The 25,111-nt window shown below is 41.0% G+C and overlaps 1 protein-coding gene and 2 long non-coding RNA genes across 5 annotated transcripts in view; all 3 read right to left on the bottom strand.

Moving 5' to 3' along the window:
• The window catches only part of LOC113016963 (NACHT, LRR and PYD domains-containing protein 12-like), a 405,899-nt gene that overhangs the window by 36,331 nt on the left and 344,457 nt on the right, over positions 1 to 25,111 (bottom strand). The gene's annotated exons all lie outside the window — the stretch shown is intronic.
• On the bottom strand, positions 1,342 to 5,952 carry LOC113016971 (uncharacterized). Of its 3 annotated transcripts, none has more exons than XR_003271342.2 (3): positions 2,514 to 5,950; positions 1,608 to 2,385; positions 1,342 to 1,535 (listed from the first exon to the last, which is right to left on the bottom strand). It is a non-coding gene; the product is annotated as an uncharacterized LOC113016971 (long non-coding RNA). The 3 variants fall into 3 exon arrangements; XR_013904950.1 differs by having other exon boundaries at positions 1,608 to 1,742; positions 2,243 to 5,931; XR_013904949.1 differs by having other exon boundaries at positions 1,608 to 5,952.
• Positions 17,020 to 20,882, bottom strand: LOC145424011 (uncharacterized). The gene is made up of 2 exons (XR_013904961.1): positions 18,244 to 20,882; positions 17,020 to 17,119 (listed from the first exon to the last, which is right to left on the bottom strand). It is a non-coding gene; the product is annotated as an uncharacterized LOC145424011 (long non-coding RNA).

Raw genomic sequence — 25,111 nt, 5'->3', positions numbered from 1 at the left:
ATATCTTCCAACTGTCGCCATAAGTCACGCCTCAATGTGAGTGAAGTTGCCCCCCCCCCACCTTCTTCAAATCCAACAAAAGTGGTATCAAACGTTTGTGCTACGTTTGTGCTGCAAAAATTTTTGTTTGTGCTGCTATCATTTTAAAGATATTAATAAAAATTTCTAGAGGTCATCAAAGGTCAACCAGCCCCCCCATATTAATGGAATCAAACAAAATTGGTGTCAATCAGTTGTGCTATGTTTGTGCTGGTTTGTGCTGCTAAAATTGTCGTTTGTGCTGCTTCTGTTTTAAAGATATTAATGAAAAGGTAAAGGTCAAAAGGTCAACCAGCCCCCCCACATTACCCAAATCAAACAAAATTGATGTCAAACGTTTGTGCTACGTTTGTGCTACGTTTGTGCTACGTTTGTGCTGGTTTGTGCTGCAACATTTTTTGTTTGTGCCGCTATCATTTTAAAGATATTAATAAAAATTTCTAGAGGTCATCAGAGGTCAACCAGCCCCCCCATATTAATGGAATCAAACAAAATTGATGTTAAACGTTTGTGCTGGTTTGTGCTGCAAAAATGTTTGTTTGTGCTGCTAACATTTTAAAATTTTTAATAAAATAACGTCTTGATGCGTGCTTAATCATCCAGGTAAGTAAATCCCAAAAGGTTGATTCTGTTCATCTGGACATTTTCAGTTGGAGAAACGTTTCGTCACTCATCCAAGTGACTTCTTCAGTCTCAGCTGACTGCAGGTTTCCCCAACCTTATAAACACATGTGAGTGAAATTGGCCCCCCTACCTTCTTCAAATCGAACAAAATTGATGTCAAACATTTGTCCTGCAAATTACTTTGTTTGTGCAGGTTATGTTTCCCTAATTTTATAAACAGTACATGTACAGTGAGAGAGAGATGTTACATCTGTCTTCACTTGCATCCCAGTCATAGAAGCGTTGGAGGTCGTTCATAAGATTACAGGATCACCCCAACCTCAGCAACAAGACCACTCTCAGCACTGATCAGTTGTGTTTGCTTTTGGAACTGTGTCTTAATTCCACCTATTTTGCATAAGGGTCAGTACAGGCAGAAACCTAGGTGTGCCATGGGTTCCCACAGGCCCCTGGACAAAGTCACCAAACCAGTTCGTAAGCAGGTACAGGTGTGGCCAGAAGGGTCCTCAGAGGCACTGCAAGACTGCTTTTCCACCACAGGCAGCTACACACGACAACACCACAGACTTTAAGGAATATACAGAAACTGTTACTGCCTACATCCCAAAATGCATCGATGATGTCACAGAGACCAGGTGTCACGGGTTGCTTAGAGGATCCACTCGCAGGACTCATGAGTAGCGTTTAAACAGAGACGGTTTATTTACAGATCTTCACCAAGTGTATGTACAGACAGTGCGGGGTTAGTGCTATATACAAGACGTGAGGGGCAGGGCTCCAGGGAAAACGGGGAAAATCACACACGCGCTCAGTTCAACCTCTCTCTTCTCCGCTAGCAACCAGTCGCTCCCTCCACACTCCACACGGGGAATCTAGGAACAAAGAAACACTCGTTAAGTCTCTGAGACGGAGGCACAGGAAACTTGAGCTAGACGTGTACTGACTAGAGCCTTCACAACAATCCAGTGTTGAACAGCTGATCTCCTCCTTCTAATATACCAGCTGGTCTGATGAGGCCCAGGTGTTCCCAATCCAGGAAGGCGTGGACCGAGGGCGTGAAGCCGCCATGAGTTCCACCCCTGCAAAACAGGGCAGAGAAGGAGAGAGGGGGAGAGAGAGGGAAAAAGAGAAGAGAAGGATGGCTAGGAGTGGAGAGATTCTGATCAGCACCTTGCCGATCCTGCAGGTCGTGACACCAGGCCTATCACTGTCTGGGCCAATCAGAAACCATGGCTCACAGGTCAGGTTTAAATGCTCCTAAGGTTGCAAAATGCAAGCCTTCAGAGCCGGGAATTAGGTGAGCCAAAGAACAGCAAGGGCAAACCTGTCACGTGGCATCAGCTACAGCAAAGCTTCAGCGACAGCAGAGATACTTGAGGCAGTGGCAAGGAATACAAACCATCACAGACTACAAGCCCACTCTGCAGACCGTGGTGACACAATCCCCAGACAGTGTGTGGAGATCCCTTGCCAAAATCAGTACCGCCGTTCCCACATGCCTCAAGGCCTCCACCATCATTACTGTACCCAAGAAGTCATCTACCTCCTGCTTTAAGGACTACCGTCCTGTCAAACTCACCTCCATCATTATGAAGTGCTTTGAACGGTTAGTCAGTTAGTGTGTTGAGCCCCCTTCTCTTCACTCTGCTGACCCACGACGAGATCTACTACAGGGGTGAAGTTAACCATCTGGCAGAGTGGTGCAGCAACAACAACCTGTCCCTGAATGTGGAGAAGACCAACAGCGACTCTACTTCCTCTGCAAACTGAGAAGCACAAGTATGACTCCTGCACTAGGTTCTGCAGGAAAAAATGACTACGGGTAGTGAGAGCAGCTGCACCTGCCTCACCTGGAAGGTCCTCTCCATTACAGGTGACTCCACTCATCCCTTCAGCAGCGTCTTCAGTTTGCTGCCATCAGGAAGGATACTGAAGAGCCTCCGGGCCAGAACACACAGACTGAGAGACAGCTTTGTCCATCGGGCTGTCAGGATGCTGACCATCTCTGAATCGAGAAGGGGGGCCCAAGGGTACATCGTTCGCCATCCTACAATGCTGTGATTGTAGCCATTCCCCACTTTCTGTGAATGGTACTCATGGCCATTAATCAGTAGGCTTTGATTAGTTGTCATTGATCAATGGTCATAAGAATTTGCATACTAACAATCATGGAACTAACCCCTCAGCCCATTGTTCATTCAGTGGTGCTAGTTTCCTTCACTATGCAAATGTAGTGTTTATAAGGTTGGGGAAACCTGCAGTCAGCTGAGACTGAAGAAGTCACTTGGATGAGTGACGAAACGTTTCTCCAACTGAAAATGTCCAGATGAACAGAATCAACCTTTTGGGATTTACTTACCTGGATGATTAAGCACGCATCAAGACGTTATTTTATTAAAAATTTTAAAATGATAGCAGCACAAACAAACATTTTTGCAGCACAAACCAGCACAAACCAGCACAAACATTTGACATCAATTTTGTTTGTTTCCATTAATATGGGGGGGCTGGCTGTCCTTTTGACCTTTACCTTTTCATTAATATCTTTAAAACAGAAGCAGCACAAACGACAATTTTAGCAGCACAAACCAGCACAAACATAGCACAACTGACTGACACCAATTTTGTTTGATTCCATTAATATGGGGGGGCTGGTTGACCTCTGATGACCTCTAGAAATTTTTATTAATATCTTTAAAATGATAGCGGCACAAACAAAAATTTTGCAGCACAAACCAGCATAAACGTAGCACAAACGTTTGATACCACTTTTGTTGGATTTGAAGAAGGTGGGGGGGGCCAACTTCACTCACATCACGCCTCAGGATTCTGGCCTGCCACTGCTGGGAAAACTCACTCTTGCAAACTGCCATCCTCACCTGCCTGCCTCCCTGTGCACCCACATCTCACTCTGTACCCAGATTTAATTCATCTCCTCCTCCAGCTGATCTCCCCCTGCAGCCACGTAACACCTCTTAGTTTTTAAATCTTGGACTCATTCACTACACTGTGGACCACTCTGATTATTATCTCCCAGGCACGTGCAGAAGGGGGGGCTAGAGGGGCTTGAGCACCCGCCCCTTTCCTGATGGGTGCCCACAGTGCCCTTTTGTTGAGGCAATTTTTTTTTTAAAAATTATTATTATTTTTTTTTTAATGTGTGTGTGCGTGCGGAGTCCTGTCTGTGCCCTTCAACAATAATATTTAACTATTAATCACAGTTTTGCTAAATAAGAGGATCTGGCTTGCATCAGTCACATGATCACATTAACCAATGATCGCCCTTGACGGCAGAACGCGCTGGTTACGAGCCGGGAACGAGCTCACAAAGAGCACGCGCATTTGTTGCGGTCCGGAGCTGTAGGAGAAACACAAGTTAACTCAGAGACAGACTGATGCGACAAACCCAGTAAGTAGGTGTACAGCGTACACTGTAGTGTGTAGCACCCAGGAGTATTAGCTTATTACGTACACGTTGGTAAGTTGTCTTGTTGCAGCTGACGAACTGAAACAAATGAGCGTGCTGTGTGTGCAACAGCGTGACAAACATTATCTGTCCTTTTATTAACTGCACATGTAGTGCTGGTCATAGCTGCTGGCTACCTGTGTAAGGCTGTCATGGGTCTGTAGCTCTGTCACCGTTTTAGTGAACATATTTAGTTTTAAAGTAAGTTACAGAGCATTTCCTGCCCTTCTGGGGGGATTATATTTCACTAAAAAACGATCTAATATGCATGTCCACATAATTATGCATTATTATAATTATAATATATTAAAAACACGCTGTATTTTAAAGAACATACATTAAGATGCAGATTATATTAGATTTATATTTTAAATAAGACAAAACTTGGATTTTACAGCAGTAAAATTATTGTATCTCTACAGTTTAAACATGTAATAAGCTTTGCCCCTGCACAGAGTGGATAGTGAAACAAATGGAATCATCATAAATACATTATTTCATATTTATTACTTCCCCCTCCTCATTGCTTTATTATTGTAGCTCTAGTAATAAATAATAATGTAAGGATTCTGGATCAGCACCATGATGCCCATAGTATATACAGTATTCTGAAGAAGGTCTAAAATGTCATTGTGTGTGCGTGCATGTGTGTGTTTTATTTAGATGGATTTTTAAAAAAAATATTACTCATGATATAACATTGTCCAGACATGGCTGGTAAGGACATGAGGAGGAAACAGTAGGAGCTGTGTGAGGCTACTAAAGGCAGTGCTATAACATTTTTCTGTCATCATTTTATTATAGATTAAGTGCTGGAGTTGTTAGGTGTGGATAATTAGATTATAGTTTATTGCAATAGCAAGTTGTGCCTTGTTCTCAGATAGACAGCAAGTGGAGAGTGATATATGAAATGATGGGATGGAAGGAAGAAGAGAAGCGAAGAGTGATTCACAGGCAGAGCCTAAATTATTTCTCACAGTTTTTTGTGTCCTTATGGTTCCAAGCGCTGTCACCAATCTTTGCATTTTGTTATTATCTCATGACACTTGTTTAATCAGCTACCATCTCTCCTGTGGACTTTTTAATGTCTACAGTCTCAGATCAACACAGCCCTGCCCTCCAGCACTATCAGCAGCAGGAGCAGCAGAAACACCTCAACAGCAACATTGTACTGTGGCTGTAGCTCAGGTGGCAGAGCAGGTCAGCCACTAATCAGAAGGTCGGTGGTTCGATCCCAGGCTGCCTCCTGGCTGCATGCCAAATATCCTTGGGCAAGATACCAACCCCATGTTTGCCTACTGGTGGTGGTCAGAGGGCCCGGTGGCGCCAGTGTCCGGCAGCCTCGCCTCTGTCAGTGCGCCCCAGGGTGGCTGTGGCTACAATGTAGCTTGCTATCGCCTGTGTGTGAATGGGTGACTGAATGTAGTGTAAAGTGCTTTGGGGTCCTTAAGGACTAGAAAAGCGCTATACAAATGCAGGCCATTTACCATGTACCCATCAGGTAAAACATCGGCGACGTTTGCTTTGCCTTGTTGCCCATATTAGATTCTTGATGAATGTGTGTTGTTGTTAATGTGCCCCTTTTTAACTTTGAGCACCCGCACCTTTAAACCTCTCTGCACGGCCCTGTTATCTCCTTTGTTCCAGTGATCCTGGATAGTTTCTATTCGCCCATTTCTGCCCCTGTTGTTCCTTTGACCTGCCTCAGCTTATGTTCTGGCCTCAGCTCTGCACTTCTCATAATACCTCGCTTGCTGTTGAATTTAGCCGTGATTCAGCTTTCTCTGTCAAGAAATCTAGTAAAATACATTTATTTTAAAAGTCACTCAGCCTCCGTTTTTTGGTTCTGTGCTTGACTCCATTTCTTTTCATGAGCCATTGAGCCCTGACACTTGGGTTATAACTGAGGGCAGGTTTTATAGAGACATATTTGATTTAATTATGTTTATTTATACAGCACCAAATCAATACTAGCAACATTTCACATATTACATAAACAACAATATGGAGCCAGTAATGAATAAATATGTAGAATAAATGAAAGAATTTCAAGTATAAAAGTTTTCTTTTTAATTCCTCCAAATAACAACAAGAGTCACCCCAATGTGCTTTATATTGTAAGATAAAGAACCTACAATAATACAACTGAAAAAACCCAACTATCTTTTTGGGTCCTGAAAACTGAAGGCTCTCCCTCCCATTCTACTTTTAAATACTCTGTGAACAACAAGTAGGCCTGCAGAGCGAAAGCGAAGTGCTCTAATAGGGGGATATGGTACTAGAAGGTCATTAAGGTAAGATGGGGCCTGATTACTTAAGACCTTGTATGTGAGGAGCAGGATTTTGAATTCTGGATTTAACAGGAAGCCAAAACAGGAGAAATCTGCTCTCTCTTTCTAGTCCCTGTCAGGACTCTTGCTGCAGCATTTTGGATTAGCTGAAGGCTTTTCAGCGAGTTTTTAGGACTTCCTGATAATAATGAATTACAGTCGTCCAGCCTGGAATTAATAAATGCATGAACTAGTTTTTCAGAGTCTCTCTGAGACAGGATATTTCTAACTTTAGAGATGTTGCACAAATGTAAGAATGAAGTCTTACATGTTTGTTTAATATGTGCATTGAAACATGTCCTGGTCAAAAATGACTACAAGGTTCCTCACAGTGTTACTGGAGGCCAAGGTAATGCCATCCAGAGTAAGAATCTGGTTAGATACCATATTTCTAAGATAGAAGTTAAAAACAATAAAAATGTAAAAACTAAAAGCCATAGAATTAAGACATGTAGGATCGGGTGAACAAATGTGTCAACTTGGTTTTAAAAACCTCCACAGAGCAGCCTGCCGAATATCTTGTGGGAGGTTGTTCCACAGAAACGGGGCATGAAAAGAAAAAGCTCTCCAATTGTCTTTTTTCTGGCTCTAAGAACTTTTAGAAGACCAGAGTCCTGAGATCGGAGAGCACGAGATGGAACATAAAGGTGTAAAAGGTCAGAGAGGTATGAAGGTGCCAATCCGTTTAAAGCCTTGTAGGTGAGCAGCAGGACCTTAAAATCTGCTCGAACCTGACAAGGTAGCCAGTGAAGACATCTCAGAACAGGGTAATGTGCTCAAATTTCCCAGTTCTTGTTAAAATGCGAGCAGCTGCATTTTGCACCATCTGCAGACCTCTAAAACGTTTCTTTGGTAGGCCAGAAAGAAGAGCATTGCAATAATCAATACGGGAAGACACAAATGCATGGACAAGAACCTCTGCAGTGTCGCTTGACAAAACTTGTCTGATTCTGGCTGATGTTCCTCTAATGATAAAAGGCGGTCTTTGTTATCTCTTTCACATGAGATCCAAAGGAGAGCACCATGTCGAACCACACACCCAAGTTTTTTACCTTGTTCCTGCAATTTATGACACTGTCATCAATTCTCAAGATCTAATTTTGGGACAAGTGCTGAAATTTGTGTGGCCCAATGACCATCAACTCTGTCTTATCAGTACTTAGGAGCAAGAAATTGTCCGATAACCAGCCCTTAATTGCAGATAAACAACATTCTAGTTTAGAGACTTCAGCACAATTTCCAATGGTTAAAGGAACATAAAGCTGCAGGTCATCAGCGTAACAATGAAAGGTTACATTAAAAGAATGTAAAAGAACACCAAGAGGCAGCAGGTACATAGAAAACAGCAATGGTCCCAGTATGGAGCCCTGAGGGACCCCATGCCTCACTGCACAAGTCTCGGAGAGATCGTTTTTAAAACTAACAGTCTGAGACCTCCCAAACAGGTGAGATTTCAGCCATGATAAAACATTTCCTGTAATTCCAATAAAATAGATACCATATTTCTAAGATTTTCAGGGCCCAGTACAATAACCTCAGTTTTACCTGAATTAAGAAGCAGAAAGTTAGCGGCCGTCCAGGTCTTTATGTCTTTAAGACATTCCTGCAGTTTAACTAATCGGTGTGTGTTATCTGGCTTCATGGACAGATAGAGCTGGGTGTCATCTGCATAGCAGTGTAAATGTATGCTATGTCTTCTAATGATGCTGCCTAAAGGAAGTATGGTAATGGGAGCGTTGCCAGCAGAAGGCTGAAGTGGAATCTCCCAGAAAGCTGCAGAAGAAAAAACATGAGCTGAGATTTCAGTCAAATAAGGAGAACTGTGGCTTTCCTCCAACCTTTGACCAATCACCTTAGTGTCCTGTTTATCAACCATAATAAAAAGCATTTACTGTGTGGGCATTTTTTTGTTTGGGTCTCCAAACAGCAGAAAGAAATGGCAGCCATTTTTTTTAACTTTACCTTCAACTGGTAAATAGATTTAAGAAAAAGCACTTTGATCATATTTGTGACGTGTCCCAAACTGTTGTTGTCGCCTCATTTATGTTGATAAAACAGCTCTAAAACCAATCTGACAATATAAATCTGTAAAATGGGCAGAAAACCTGCTGCTGGTCCCATTTTAATCAAACCAACCCAAAGAGCAGATATTCATGTGTACACAGGAGGTTATTTGTGCAGATGCATAAAACACAAACTGTTGGCTTTCTGCAGTCTCTCACTCCTGAAAGTGTTGGCAAGTGTTTTGGAGTTAATATTTATATGGATTTTAATGGCACCTGTGTAATGTTAACTAATGTTTTTATTGTTTATGGGTTTTTTGTTTAGTCATTCCCTGACTTACCTTTGGGTTCTGGGATGGTTTTATTTAAATTCTCCAACAGATCATTCCTGCTTAACCTCCCCAAAAGATTTTTAGTGACTTCAAAAGTGTTGATAGAGTAGGTATCAAACATCAGATCCACTATGTTTGTCCTCTCTGCATTCTCCAGTTCACTCTCTGGGATTGCTGGTAAACCTTCTACAGACCCGTTCTTCAGATGCCACTTAAATTCTTCAAAATCTTCACGTCCCAAATCCTTCAAAGTCCCCAGAAGGATTTCTTTAGGCGTCGTCATCTTTTACCCTGTAAGGAGCCGATAAACAAAGACTGTAACAACAGCTGGAGAGGTAATTGTCTGATTTATCAGAATTTAACTTGATTCTAACAGCAGTTCATCACTACCACCAATAAATTTCTAAGAATGCAACAAAATTGCACATGAAGAAGCACATAGAGAAGTATCCAAGTAACACTTTGCTACAATATAAAACAAACTATTATAAATAAAGAAAATATATAAACTAAATATATATACACTACCCGTCAAACGTTTTTGAACACCCCAATTTTTCCAGTGTTTTTGTCACGGTTTGCGAGCCATGTGTAAATTATTAAAGGACCCTTTATGCAGGCAGCTCAGATGCAAGTGAGTTTATTCATCACACGGTGATACAAACAGAAATGGCAAAGGTGAGCATGGTAACTAAGCAAAAACCTAAACCGGGAAAACTAACAGTACATGAATATGAAGAAATACACGAAGGGAAGACGAAAACACGGAACACAAGGGGTGGGAGCAAAGCACCACAACACATCACTATATAGACAGTTACACAGAGGATGACACAGAAGGCAACAACACAGGGACAGAACAAATGGACAGAAGACTAAACACAGAACAGTAGTGATGTGACGTTCTGTATCGAGGCTTCGAAGCTTGTGTCGAGTAATGGAGGGGGCGTTTCCGCGATGCGCGTATCGAAGCTTGCTTCATTTATGGGAGGAGCTGAAAATGATGACGTCCGAAGCCTCGCTGCCCGGCTGTACCACGTGACTGGTTCATGAAGTGGTTCGAACTTTGCCGCGAGCTATGACAGCGATATAAACCCCTCAGACTTCATTCAAAATGTGGGTGTTTGATGGAGAGCTGCGGTTAGTGAGAGTTTGGAGACAGTTTGGAGGTTTATGAGAGTGAGGAGAGAAAGTCAGGAGAGAATGGAGCCAGCTAAGAAGAGGAGGATGTCCTCCCCTGTGTGGGAACATTTTGATCTTATTCCTCCCAACAATGTATGTAAATTTCTACAGAAGATGTATTTTCATAATACTGATGGTGCAATACAATTTATGTTAAGCTGTCTTTACGTTTGTACAATGTGAAGTGTTTGCTATGTGCCAGGGAGCTGGGATATAACAACAACACCTCATCCATGCTTAGGCACTACAGAGCTTTGCATGAGAATAAGGGGGACACCGATTGTGGAGCAAGACCAGGTGAGCCATCAAATGCCATGATAATATAGCATGCAGTAATGTTACTAAATGATATAACAATATTATACAACTGTTATAAGTTACGTGTGTGATATTTATATTTGTGCTTTGTCTTTATTGTCTTTCCTCAGGAGAACTAGGGCTGCTCAATTAATCAAATTTTAATCACAATTACGATCTGGGCTTTCAACGATCATTAAAAATGACTGAGCCGATTATTAGCCCCTCCCTCGTGCTTTACTCTCGCGCTGCTCAGTGTGGCAAATCGAGCGCACCTCTCTGCATTTCAAACACGTGTCACAACAATTAAGAGCAGTGGTCCCCAACCTTTTTTGCGCCATGGACCGGTTTATGCCCGACAATATTTTCACGGACCGGCCTTTAAGGTGTCGCGGATAAATACAACAAAATAAAACTAGTACCGGTACCGAAAAAAATGAAATTTATTCATAACACACGTGAAAAGACCCAGGAAAACCGAGTAAACGATAAAAACGATAACAAAATAACGCTGAAAACCGATAAAAACCCTGAAAACTATACATTTAACACCTGAGCCTCAACTCTCGCGGCCCGGTACCAAATGACTCACGGACCGGTACTGCTTAATCGCGGGGACCGCTGATTAAGAGGACCCGAGGGAAGCTCGGAAAGCTAAGCAGAAGTTATTTGGAGAGGAGAGTGACTGCTGTTGGTTGAAAAGAGAGGTAAAAAAAACTTCAGTGGTGTGGAAACATTATGGGTTCGCGGAGTCAGACGTGGATCAAGTAGACACAGTGTGTAAACTTTGCTACAGTGTAGCTGCACCACAGAGCAACACTGCAAAGTTCACTAAACATAGATGTTTACATTTTTCATTTATTTTTTATATTGCAGACATTTGCACTGTTATCAGTATTTGCACACTGTTTTATATTATTTTTTGACAATTTTTAAAGTCATTATCCAATACATTGTTATTGTTAAATAAATATCGTCAAATAATCGAGATCTCAATTTCAGTGAAAATAATTGTGATTATCATTTTTGCCATAATCGAGCAGCCCTAAGGAGAACAATCTCAAATAGATGAAGACCTGGTTAGCATGGTGATCGAGGACTCCCAGCCATTTAGCATTGTGGAGGACAAAGGATTTAAAAGATTTGTTAAATCGTTAAATCCTAGCTATGTTCTCCCCACTAAAAAGGCCATAAAAGCAGTGAAAATTTAGTTTTTACAGAATAAAATGTGAACAGGCAGGAGCTGTCCATACCTCAACGTTACAAAAGCACAACTACTGTCCACACCCCAACCTCACCTCACCTCACAGTAAATGATCATTTCCATTTTAAGCATTTCCAAATGATCATTTTCCATACAGCCAGCATAAATATACACAGTATACTGCATCAATACAATATAGATGCTTTACACACTCCTTTTGTTGTTGACGTTTACAGGCTGTGTGCAAAAGGCCACACTCTTCAAATTCATGCCAACTAATATTTTTACGTCCAGTAGGTGTCCTACTAGAGCAAATGAAGCTTCAAGAAGCTCTGTGCTGGGGTGAACCAACTGGATGAAAAGCTTCAGTGCTTCATGAAGCTTCATCTGCCCATCACTACAGAACAGAGTGCACAGAGAAACAAGGGGGGCAGGGAATCAAAACCTAGGAAGCATAGAATAACTCACAAACTAAACTGACATAATACAAAAATCACAAAGACCTGAAAACACTAGATCAGGAGACCCAGGACCCTGACAGATACACAGACGAACCAGCAACTAACAGAGGCAAACACAAGGCTTAAATACACAGAGGGATAACGAGGGAATGAGACACAGAAGGAGGACACAGCTGGGAGTGATTGACAAGACGAGACAGAAGAAACGCAAACTAAACACACTGACATGAGACACGGACCTTCAGAACAAAGCAGGAAATACATAGACTGAACTTAGAGGTACAACAAAACACAGAACCAAAACGTAAGAATAAACAAAGACACATCATGAAATCAAAGATTAACAATACAAAACAGAAAACACTGAGTCACAGACCCAGGATCGTGACAGTTTTATTGAAAATATCCTTTTTATTTTTCATTGCACTCTGAAATGAAAGCATAGTACAAATAAGCAGTTGGAGTTAAAAATAAATCATGAAACACATTTATAGACCAAAGTTTATTCTAAACCTTTGACTGAACACACCCGTGGCTTCTGTCTACAATAGAAATCAAATATTCTCCCATATCTGTAGCAGATGTTTCCGTAAACGTGGACCTTGTAATAATAATAATAATAATAACTTTATTTATAAAGCGCTTTCAAACAAAGTGCTGTACAACTAAAGAGATAAATTAAATAAAAGCGATACATAGCAATACAGGTAAAAGACACAATACAAGTTAAAAACAATAAAAATGTAAAAACTAAAAGCCATAGAATTAAGACATGTAGGATCGGGTGAACAAATGTGTCTTCAACTTGGTTTTAAAAACCTCCACAGAGCAGCCTGCCGAATATCTTGTGGGAGGTTGTTCCACAGAAACGGGGCATGAAAAGAAAAAGCTCTCCAATTGTCTTTTTTCTGGCTCTAAGAACTTTTAGAAGACCAGAGTCCTGAGATCGGAGAGCACGAGATGGAACATAAAGGGTTAAAAGGTCGGAGAGGTATGAAGGTGCCAATCCTTTTAAAGCCTTGTAGGTGAGCAGCAGAACCTTAAAATCTGCTCGAACCTGACAAGGTAGCCAGTGAAGACATCTCAGAACAGGGTAATGTGCTCAAATTTCCCAGTTCTTGTTAAAATGCGAGCAGCTGCATTTTGCACCATCTGCAGACCTCTAAAACGTTTCTTTGGTAGGCCAGAAAGAAGAGCATTGCAATAATCAATACGGGAAGACACAAATGCATGGACAAGAACCTCTGCAGTGTCGCTTGACAAAACTTGTCTGATTCTGGCGATGTTCCTCTAATGATAAAAGGCGGTCTTTGTTATCTCTTTCACCATGTCGAACCACACACCCAAGTTTTTTACCTTGTTCCTGCAATTCATGACACTGTCATCAATTCTCAAGATCTAATTTTGGGACAAGTGCTGAAATTTGTGTGGCCCAATGACCATCACCTCTGTCTTATCAGTATTTAGGAGCAAGAAATTGTCCGATAACCAGCCCTTAATTGCAGATAAACAACATTCTAGTTTAGAGACTTCAGCACAATTTCCAATGGTTAAAGGAACATAAAGCTGCAGGTCATCAGCGTAACAATGAAAGGTTACATTAAAAGAATGTAAAAGAACACCAAGAGGCAGCAGGTACATAGAAAACAGCAATGGTCCCAGTATGGAGCCCTGAGGGACCCCATGCCTCACTGCACAGGTCTCGGAGAGATCGTTTTTAAAACTAACAGTCTGAGACCTCCCAAACAGGTGAGATTTCAGCCATGATAAAACATTTCCTGTAATTCCAATAAAATGTTCAAGCCTATCCAATAAAATGCAGTGATGCACAGTGTCAAACGCAGCACTTAGATAGATACTCAAGATACTCAACTAATCAAAGTGATGTCATGACAAAAATGAATGACCAACAAAACATTTTTCTCCTTCATTTCTGTCACACAAAGCTGTATGTAACATTTCTCGCGGTTAGTATCATGGTTGCTAGGCAACCTGAACAGCGCGACGCAGGCTAGACTGTCCCATTTCACAAGCCTCTCACTTCCGCACTTTTTGTACTTATAGTACGCACCGTACGTAGTGCGCGTACCTCAAGCGTGCAGACCCTGAATTGGGACACAGCTGCTACTAAGTTTTTGTTTGTTTGTTTGTTTACAAACTTTATTTACAAACAACAGTATAACATACAAGGCACCACCATTAATCCGAATATGTAACATCCTCGGTTGAGCATTCTAGCAAAAAAAAAAACCCATAAAAAAAACAAAAAAAACAATAAACACAAAGCTAAAATAGTTAGTACAAAAATATAGAACAGTCATTGAAGGATTTGAACCAAAGGCAAAAAATACCATGAGCAAAAAAGGGCAGTCATGATTATAAAATAGGGAGGTTTCTTTTTTTTTAACATAGACTAAACTCGTTAAATAAAACAACAAGTTTATGAGCTTTCTTGTTATTCACAAGTTTCAGCGATTTAGCCCAGAGTTTAAAGTCATTCAGCCTTCTGTTTATAAATGGTTTAGCTTTAAAGTATCTGCATTTGTGAAGAAAAAATTTTCCCATTAACAAAAACGTCCTAATCAACAGGTCAAAATCTGCATTCTCAGCAAGTATTCCAAATTTTATTACTGTCACCGTCAAATGTGGTAACTGGATTCTCCTGGACTGTAGCCAGCTCCACATGTCAGTCCAGAAGGAGTGCACTGATTCACAGTAGAAAAACAAGTGATCCAGACTTTCAATATCATTTTCACAAAATGTGCAGGCGTTCACATCTAAGTTAAATTTCCATCTTAAGAATTCATTGGTTGGATAAACCTCATTAATGATTTTAAAGTGAACCTCTTTTACTTTAGGGGAAAGAGGAAGTGAAATATACTTTTTTCTTATCGCCTTAACCTCCATGGTCTCAAATTCTTTAAGGATATAATTTCTTTTAACCAGATTAGGGCAAATTTCGTTGATCAAAATATTCCTGATCACCTTGTTTGTAAACCTGCTGTCACCAAATTCAACTCCAGCTATGCAGAGCTGCCTCAGTCCAGGAGAAATTTTAGAGTGCACAATATCTTCTTTTATCATTGATCTCAAAGGGACTGGGATGGCTTTCACTAGGGATTTATATCTCTTAGCAGTACATCTTACATCAAATTTCTCACAAAACGTCTCATGTTTTAATAAGACCCCATTATCATCCGTAAAATGAGCTACAGCCCAAATCCCTTTAGATCTTCCAGTAGAGAAGGACCTGCTGATGGAAAGCTGAGAGTTTAACAGGTAACGAACTGCAATCAAAGTCATAACATAACAAAAAGTCTATTCCACCCATTTTGCCAAAAAATCACACTGGGAATAATGTTCCAAAAGGAATTTTTGTTCCTAATGAAAGATCTTAACCATTTCAGTTTTAGTACACCATTCATAACATCAAAGTCAATGGCATTAGCCCCACCCTCTTCATAATTCTTAATCATATCATTTTTCTTTATATAATGACATTTGTTCCTCAATATGAACCTAAAATTAAGATTATTTATAGATTTAATTAGTTTTGGAGGTATGGGCAGAGAAAAGGCTGGATAGATTAGTCTGGACAGACTGTCCATTTTGGTTAGCAAGATTCTCCCAAACAGAGTTATGTCCCTTTGCAGCCACCTGTTTAAAATTGACTTACACTTTTCTATATTGGCACAGATATTCTTATTTTCAGTTGATGTCTTATCCTTGCAAATTACAATGCCCAGATACTTCACCTCTTTTTTTATCTGTATATTATTTATTGCTTGCAGGGGCCACTCATGCAGAGCTAGAATTTCTTATTCATTAATATTCAGCTGTAGGCCAGAAGCTTTGGAGAAGTGGTTGATCACCTGTAAGGCTAAAGGAATCTGGTCCTCATTTTTTAGAAACAGGGTGGTATCATCTGCGAGCTGACTGATTATTATCTGTTCACCCATCACAGTTAACCCCTCAATGTGACTGTTTTTAATCAAAATAGACAACAGCTCAGCAACCATGATGAACAGAAGTGGTGAGCTGCTACATCCCTGCCTTATCCCTCTATTAACCTCAAACCTTGAACATGTACCATGTTCTAGCAAAACAGAGCTGTTAATGTCATTATATAACATCTCTATAACATTGATAAATTCCTGTCCAAAACCAAAAGACTGCAGAGTTTTGAATATGAACGTATGTTCAACTGAGTCAAATGCTTTGTAAAAATCCAAGAACAGGATGTATCCTCTCTCTTGGATTATTTCACTGTACTCAAGGAGGTCCAAAACCAGCCTAATATTGTTATGAATTAGTCTTCCTTTCAACAAACCTGATGGTGTTTCACTGATAATGTTTGAGATGCCTTTCTTTAGCCTCTCAGCTACAGCTCCAGACAGGATCTTATAGTCAGTGTTTAGTAAGGTGATGGGTCTTAAATTGTCTAGAATTCTTTTATCCTTACCCGATTTAGGGATCAGGGTTATCAACCCTTGTTTCATGCTTGGCATCAGTTCTTTTTTCTCTATCGATTCCTTTAATGCATCAAACAATAAAGTTCTTAGGTCCTTCCAGAAGAATTGATAAAAATTAGTAGTGAGTCCATCTGTCCCTGGGGACTTGTTTAATGCCATTTTCATGACCACCAAATCCAGTTCCTCAATTTGGCAGCCGCTACTAAGTTTTAAAATTACTCATACTAATCTTTCTGGGTCACAAAATAAACTTTTAACATATTTTCAGGCGAGAAAGTAGCTGTGTAAACATCAAATATCTGCTCGGTTTACCAAGATACCGCATATTTGCAAAAGTGCTTCGACGTTTTCGGAGACGCTGAAGCCGCCGAGAACGGCACAACTCCCGGCACATCATTTTCGGATCACCGCGGACTTTCGCTACTCAGGTTAAACGTGATATATAAGTCCAGGGCCGTGCAGAGACGTTTAAAGGGGCGGGTGCTCAAAGTTAAAGAGGGGCACATTGAACCAGGCTGAATAACAACAACACACATTCATCAACAATCTAATATGGGATTGCATCATACTATATCACTGTTGTGAGGTGGCGACAAGGCAAAGCAAACGTAGCCGATGTTTTACCTGATGGGTACAATGTTGCTGTTGAGGTGTTTCTGCTGCTCCTGCTGCTGATAGTGCTGGAGGGCAGGGCTGTGTTGATCTGAGACTGTAGACATTAAAAAGTCCACAGGAGAGATGGTAGCTGATTAAACAAGTGTCATGAGATAATAACAAAATGCAAAGATTGGTGACAGCGCTTGGAACCATAAGGCAACAAAAAACTGTGAGAAATAATTTAGGCTCTGCCTGTGAATCACTCTTTGCTTCTCTTCTTCCTTCCATCATTTCATACATCACTCTCCACTTGCTGTCTATCTGAGAACAAGGCACAACTTGCTATTGCAATAAACTATAATCAAATTATCCACACCTAACAACTCTTGCACTTAATCTATAATAAAATGATGACAGAAAAATGTTATAGCCCTGCCTTTAGTAGCCTCACACAGCTCCTACTGTTTCCTCCTCATGTCCTTACCAGCCATGTCTGGACAATGTTATATCATGAGTAATTTTTTTTTTTTTAAATCCATCTAAATAAAACACACACATGCACGCACACACAGTGACATTTTAGACCTTCTTCAGAATACTGTATATACTGTGGGCATCCTTACATTATTATTTATTACTAGAGCTACAATATTAAAGCAATGAGGAGGGGGAAGTAATAAATATGAAATAATGTATTTATGATGATTCCATTTGTTTCACTATCCACTCTGTGCAGGGCAAAGCTTATTACATGTTTAAACTGTAGAGATACAATAATGTTACTGCTGTAACATCCAATTTTTGTCTTATTTAAAACATAAATCTAATATAATCTGTTTCTTAATGTATGTTTTTTTTTTAATACAGCGTGTGTTTTTAATATATTATAATTATAATAATAATTATGTGGACATGCATATTAGATCGTTAGTGAAATATAATCCCCCCAGAAAGGCAGGAAATGCTCTGTAACTTGCTTTAAAACTAAATATGTTCCCTAAAACGGTGACAGAGCTACAGACCCATGACAGCCTTACACAGGTAGCCAGCAGCTATGACCAGCACTACTTGTGCAGTTAATAAAAGGACAGGTAATGTTTGTCACGCTGTTGCACACACAGCACGCTCGTTTGTTTCAGTTCGTCAAATTACCACAAGACATCTTACCAACGTGTACGTAATAAGCCAATACTCCTGGGTGCTACACACTACAGTGTACGCTGTACACCTACTTACTGGGTTTGTCGCATCAGTCTGTGTCTCTGAGTTAACTTGTGTTTCTCCTACAGCTCCGGACCGCAACAAATGCGCGTGCTCTTTGTGAGCTCGTTCCCAGCTCGTAACCAGCGCGTTCTGCCGTCAAGGGCGATCATTGGTTAAATGTGATCATGTGACTGATGCAAGCCAGATCCTTTTATTTAGCAAAACTGTGATTAATAGTTAAATATTATTGTTGAGGGGCACAGACAGGACTCCGCACGCACACACATATAAAAATAAATAAATAAATTTTTTTTAAAAATTGCCTCAACAAAAGGGCACTTTGGGCACCCATCAGGAAAGGGGCGGGTGCTCAAGCCCCTCCAGCCCCCCCCCCTGCACATGCCTGTATTACACTTTACACTTTTTCAGTGTTTTGTTTGTTCGTGAGTAAATCGGTTTGGCTGAGATTAAAGTTATTAGATTAGATTAGATAAAATAAAACTTTATTAATCCCCCGGGTGGGTTCCTCCTTGGTTTTTACACAGCTGAATAAACATCAAACAGAAAACTGATTAAACAGAAGTATGAGACGGTCGAGAATTTACTCCAGTGTCCTGTTATATTGCAGATAGCAAGGAGCAGAGGACCGAGTTTATTAAACTCCACCGAGACAGCGGTGAGCCTAATCAGAAGGCTAGACCGTCCAATTTCCCCAGCCGTTTACTTCCGGCATATCCGACCTTCTGAGGACCCAGCCCACGTACGCCGCAAAGGCAGGGTCCTCAGGAGGATGCAGCCGATGAATTTGGACACTGTCACTACCCGATCCGTACCGGAAACCCGATCGGTACCCCGCATGCGCGAAAGGTGTCTACTTCCGGTCGAAGCATTTTACGATAGTTACAGGTCAGAGTACCTGTTAAGATGTTAAGAATAACAAGTATCTCTTAAAATGTTTCCGATAATGAAACATTTAATATCCGGTTGTTCAGTCTGACGTCACTAGCCGTGTCTGGGTCTAAACTCCGCTGCAGGTCCATATATCAAACGATCACTATGGCATTACTGAGAGTTGAAAAACTGTCTAAATTCTTTCATCTTTAATAAAAATGATCAGCGTTCTGCTCTACCAGGTGTAACAATTGAGTTTAACATCCAGGCATCCATGAAAACGGAATTTATGACATTTAACGGAGTTAGAAGTTAGCAGGGAGTTAGCTCGCTAGCTTCTATCTAAATACAATATAGCATGTCCTGACTGCGGGGTTTTGGAAACAAATTAAAACGTACAGCTCTGTTATCACTTCCAACATAAATGAAGACAGAAAGCTAAACAGCAGTGACGTTTGTAGGGTTACTGAAGTTTGGCTAGCTGGTATATAATGATGTGCTACGTGACCGCTAGCGACACAGCTATGTTAGCATAATATAAACAAGCTAACTTTTTTTCCACTTGATAAAAGTTACCGTGAGTGTTCTCGGTGGTCAGGAACAAATGTAATCGCATGGCAGGATGCTGTAAACGGACCAAACTTCAGCCAGGAGAACAACTGAGATAATCCATCCACAATACGAGGTTAGTCATTCATATACTGCTGCATGGGCTGGGCTGTAGTTACATCCTAAGGTTTTAAAAACTGAGCTTAAATAAATGATTAGCGGTAATAAAAGCCGAGGGAGGTCAACAGTGATCGCTGACTGTTTTAGGAGCTTTTTGAGATCAAATAGAAGAAAATACATAACATTAAACATGTTAACAACACAAATCCCATATTAAACGCAGACTACTTTAGACCCGGAAGTAGGATTCGTCGCGTCATCACTGAACAACCGGATAATGTAGACAAAAACAAAAAAATAAAAAGATAGTGACAGATCGGGACTCCCGATCCTTACTGCGCATGTGCAAAGTCGGACCGTACAAATCGGGTCTACCCGATCCGTACCGCGCATGTGCAGGGGTTTTCTTCTTCTTCTGTTCGTTTAATGGCAGTGTACTCCCCAGTGTACGAGGATACCGCCACCTGCTGGCTGAGAGAATGAACCCTATTGTAAACTGAATTAGCGTCATTACAAACGTGTGTTAAATTTGATTTAGTGATAATCGAGTGTGTTTATGCTTGTCTGTGTGGAGAGGATTGTTGGAAAAGTGATGATAATGTCCGCTATCACTGTCAATTGCCAGTAAACACTTCATCTGGCTGCTGAATCTTCACGTGACGAATTATAAAGTCTGTATTATTAACTCTGTCATTAGGCACCATTCTTCTTATTTTACGGCGCTGTTGTTCAATCGGGGGACGCTCTCTGTTGAGGAGAAAAGCAAAAATTTGTTGCGGATACGGATTATCCATTGTTTAAATGTCCCGGTAGTTGAAAAGGAGGCAGAGCTGTTGAGAAATGCTAAGAGCTAACTGGGCGCTAACTGTGTCATTCAAATATATTGAATGTTGCAATGTTGGCAAAGAGAGGAAGTGATGTAAGATTTGCGCATGCGGGGTACCAATCGGGTTTCCGGTACTGATCGGGTAGGGACAGACACGACCAGAGTTTCTGTCGCATTTTAGTTTTTAAAAATGTTGTGATAAGGGCGGGTCTTACTGTGAACCTGCACCCTCATTGGCTAATAACTTGAGATTGACAAGCCGTTATCAAATGAGCGCGCGGCTTCTCCCAACATAAAGTAGTTTCCTTTGAAAAACCAAAGTCTGATTATTTTTGCCTCCACTGACGGAGCCTGTTGTTCCCGCCACAGAGACACAGTAATGTCAGAGCGGTGTTAACACTCACCTGCCTCAGCACAGCTCTCACTCTCTTCCTGCTCTCTCAGCTAAACTCACTTCCTCTCTACTTACAGGAAACCAGCGCTCAGAGGAGCCGAGCGGCCTCACGTTTCACCCACAGACACGAACAGCGTGGAATTATTTTATGTCATAAGAAGAAACATATTCATGTTAACACTCACCTGCCTCAGCTCCACCTTCCTCCTCCTGCTGCTCTGAACCAGTGATGGGTCGTTCGCGAACAAAATGGCTCTTAGAGCCGGATCTTAGACGTGAACGACGTCCCGTGTTTTTTTTTCTTTCTCTCAGCCCCTCTCTCTCTCTCTCGCACTTTTTTTCTGCTTCACTCTGCACACGAGCTTTGTGCTCTACGCTGGGCAGAGGGGGGAGGGGCGGTAGTTACACTCAGCAGTAGTGATGTGCGATACCACTGATTTTCTTTCCGATCCGATACCAAGTAATATTCAGGGTGGTATCGACGATACTGATCCGATACCGATACTTTGTACAAAAACTTATTTTATTTATTGTATCTCAAATTATAGCATCATAATGATTACAGGACATCAGATTACTTGTTCTTATCACTTAATAATGTAAGGTTCATTATATAGAAATAAAAAAACTGAAGTTGTGCGCTATTTGAACACCTTGCCTGCCTGCAGCACTAAAGGACTCCGTGAGAGACGTCTGTCTTGCCCTAGCAGCACCTGTCCTTCTCTTCAGTTCGTCTCAACATAAGCTCGTCATATTCTGTGATATGATTTACTCTGACGTGTTTGACAAGGTTAGTGATGTTGCCACAACCATACATGCCAACCCTCCCGATTTTTCCAGGAGAATACCGAATTTCAGTGCCCTCCCGAAAATCTCCCGGAGCCACCATTCTCCTGAATTTCTCCCGATTTTCCAGGACAACAAAACCATATTGCAGAATTCATAGCGCGGCCAGCCAATTCCAGTTTCCAACAATGGTGGCAGCGATTTAGTTTTAATATTACTCTTATTTCCCTTTCTGGGTCGCAAAAAAACTTTTAACATATTTTCAGGTGAGAATGTAGCTGTGTAAACTTCAAATATCTGAGCCGACCGACGCATCATCTTCAAACCGCTGTGGTCTTTTGCTACTCGGGTTAAACATGATATATAAGTCACTTTGATAACTTAAAAATGTTATTGTTTGGCTTTTTCAGTGTTTTATTTGTTCGTGAGTAAATCGGTTTGGCTGAGATTGAAGTTATTAGATTAGATTAAATTAAATTGAAATTTATTAATCCCTCAGGAGGGTTCCTCCGGGGTTTTCATACAGCTGAATAAACGTCAAACAAAAAATGATTAAACAGAAGTGTGAGACGGTCAAGAGATTACATCAGTGCCCGGTTATATGTTAGATAGCAAGGAGCAGACAGCAGAGTTTCACTCCACCGAGGGAGCCTGTGACGTACTACCCGGCTTTCTTTAGACCGCGAAGGCCGGGTCCTCAGGTGGAAGCAGCCTCTGAATTTGGACACCCCCGCTGTTTCCGGACCGGCCAATAATAACGGTGACATTTAACGTATTTTATCCGATAAATAAACCCTGTAAAATGTATTTAGCCCCCCCAACAGCCCTTTTCCCTAATATGGCCACAACACCTCACTCTTGGAGCACTTTTTTGCCACATGTATCGCAAACCACGTCTCAGCTGTTTGTGTAGGTAAAATACGTCCGCACATGACGCTCAGCCATTGTTGTGAGTGCGCACGCCCAGTGTTGCCAACTCCTCAGTAAGGAAAATCGCCATTGGTTGTCCTAAAAGTCGCTAAATTACGCCATCGCCTAATTTGCATAATTGGTCATGCTAATGTAATTGTAACCTACGCTGTTGGAGAGAGAAATAACATCGTGGAAGAAACATAAAGTGAGCAAAAAACGTCCGAAATGCATTTAGAATTTATTTAGAACTACAAATTAAATTTCTTTTAGCAATTATTGTTTTTTAATGTCACAATTCCAACCCTGCTCCTTTATCCGGGCTTGGACCGGCAAAAGTGACCCAAAATAGGCGCTCTGGTGGAGTTACTGTGTGTGTGTGTGTGTATAAGTAGTTTTAAATCTTGTGATCCACAAAACAGCATAACAGTAAAAGAAGAACTGACTGCATTACAGTCAGTGCGGGAGCAGCGGCTTCGCTCATGCGCGGTTCATTTGCAGTTTGGACGCACAGGTGTGAACGTCTCCTGCAGCTGGGGGAGGACTATCCTCCGCCCGTGAGCGCTTTAGCACGGGTGAGGTGCCCACGGCCGCACCGCTGCTTGTTGAGAGTAAGAGCAACACGCCCTTTCACGTCAAAAAGTCGTCATAAATAAGTCGCCAATAACACCAGAAAAAGTCGCCAGATTTGTCGCTAGTTGCTTTTTAGAAAAAAAAAGTCGCTAAGGGGTCTGAAAACTCGCTAAATATAGCGACAAAGTCGCTAAGTTGGCAACACTGCGCACGCCAAGGGGCTGCGAGACATTTATACAGCCGTATTTCGCACATGACTATGAAAGGCGGAAGAGGAAGTAGTTCCTTTGAATGTAGACAATCCGAATGTTATAGTTTCTTTCCACTGTGTTCCTGTTAATGATAAACTACAAATTTACTCTAAATTACTAAAATATCGATATTTAATGTGAGAATCGATTCTAGAACATAAATGGCTGGTATCGGAGAAATCGATATTTCAGGATCGATCCGCACATCACTACTCAGCAGCACAGGAACAGAGCCAGAGGGAGAGAGAGAGAAAGAGCCAGGGCCAACAACGTCACATTAGAAAGGTATAGTAATCATCCACAACTATTTTCAGTTGCAGATGATAAAGGATTCAGAAAGTTTATTCATGCAGGTCCATATGACAGAGAATGTGCATGTTCTTTTTGTTTTCATATTTTAATTTATATTTAATTGTGTTGTGGTTTGCAGTGTTTTGTGTTGTTTCACTTTAAATTTGTTTAAAAGGAAAAAGCTGAAAATTTAAATAGTTAAAAGTTGAAATGTGAATAGTTGATTTTTGTATTATATGATTTATTTATTACATTTTATGTGGAGTGAATAAATAAAAGTATATTGATGGTGGCCCCTAGAGACAAAGCACATACAAACTTCAAATCACGTACAAACTCCAAAACACGTAAAAACTCCAAAACATGTAAAAACACGTACAAACTCAGAAGCACGTAAAAACTCAAAACACGTACAAAAGACAACAGAAGTGCTCCAGGATGCTGGGTGCAGTGTTGAGCTTTTGTTACCTAGTGGCTACACAAGCCAGCAAGTACCAATGACCGGATTTGGTGTGTGGTAGTAACAGGTAAATGAAAATGTTTTTTAATTATTTGAATATATATGAGTGCCTATGTATAAATACACAAACAATTTCAATTGTGTAATTTAAGTGATCTAGTAGCTCTGCTTTGGAAGTTCAGTTAGAAATGTGTTTTGGAGTTTGTACGTGTTTTGTCTCTAGGGGCCACCGCATATATCTACCATAACCACTTTTTTTTACGTTAGTAATTCCTTTTGTGCATAATTTTATATTATTGTTAATAATAAATTAATTAAAGCAACAAAACAACCTGAAGAGCCGGTTTGGAGCCGAAAGAGCCGGTTCTCTAAAGAGAGCCGGAAATCCCATCACTACTCTGAACGGAGGATCAACACTTTCACTTTCACTGCTCCTCCCTAAACACAGAGGATGCTGGGACTTGTAGTTTTTACCTTGTGTGATATTTATGGCTGTGACACTAAATCACAGCATGAAAACTTCCTGCAAATATGTCACAGGCGATAAAAGTTTCACATTAAAGGTGAAGTTATTTTTCTGTCTCATGTTCAATAAACAGTGAGCTGGGAAAAGTGAAGAACAGACTTCAGACGTTCCCTGCAGAGTTTCTGCTGCTCGGTCGTCTGCATGTTGCTGAGACTGAGCTGATGATGAAGCTGTGATGGGTTTATGGCACGTTTGGTTCTGGAGAAGAGTGTTACTGTCGGTGCAGGTGAAATGATCAGAGGTTACAGCCTCTGGTTAAAGTGGAGGCAGCGATCAGGACGGCTGAGCAGCAGAGGTCTCGAGGGTCCTAAAGTGTAAAAGCATC

This window comes from Astatotilapia calliptera, chromosome 23 (genome assembly GCF_964374335.1).
Source record: "Astatotilapia calliptera chromosome 23, fAstCal68.1, whole genome shotgun sequence".
Classification (NCBI taxonomy): domain Eukaryota; kingdom Metazoa; phylum Chordata; class Actinopteri; order Cichliformes; family Cichlidae; genus Astatotilapia; species Astatotilapia calliptera.
This window is presented reverse-complemented; position numbering and strand designations above follow the sequence as displayed.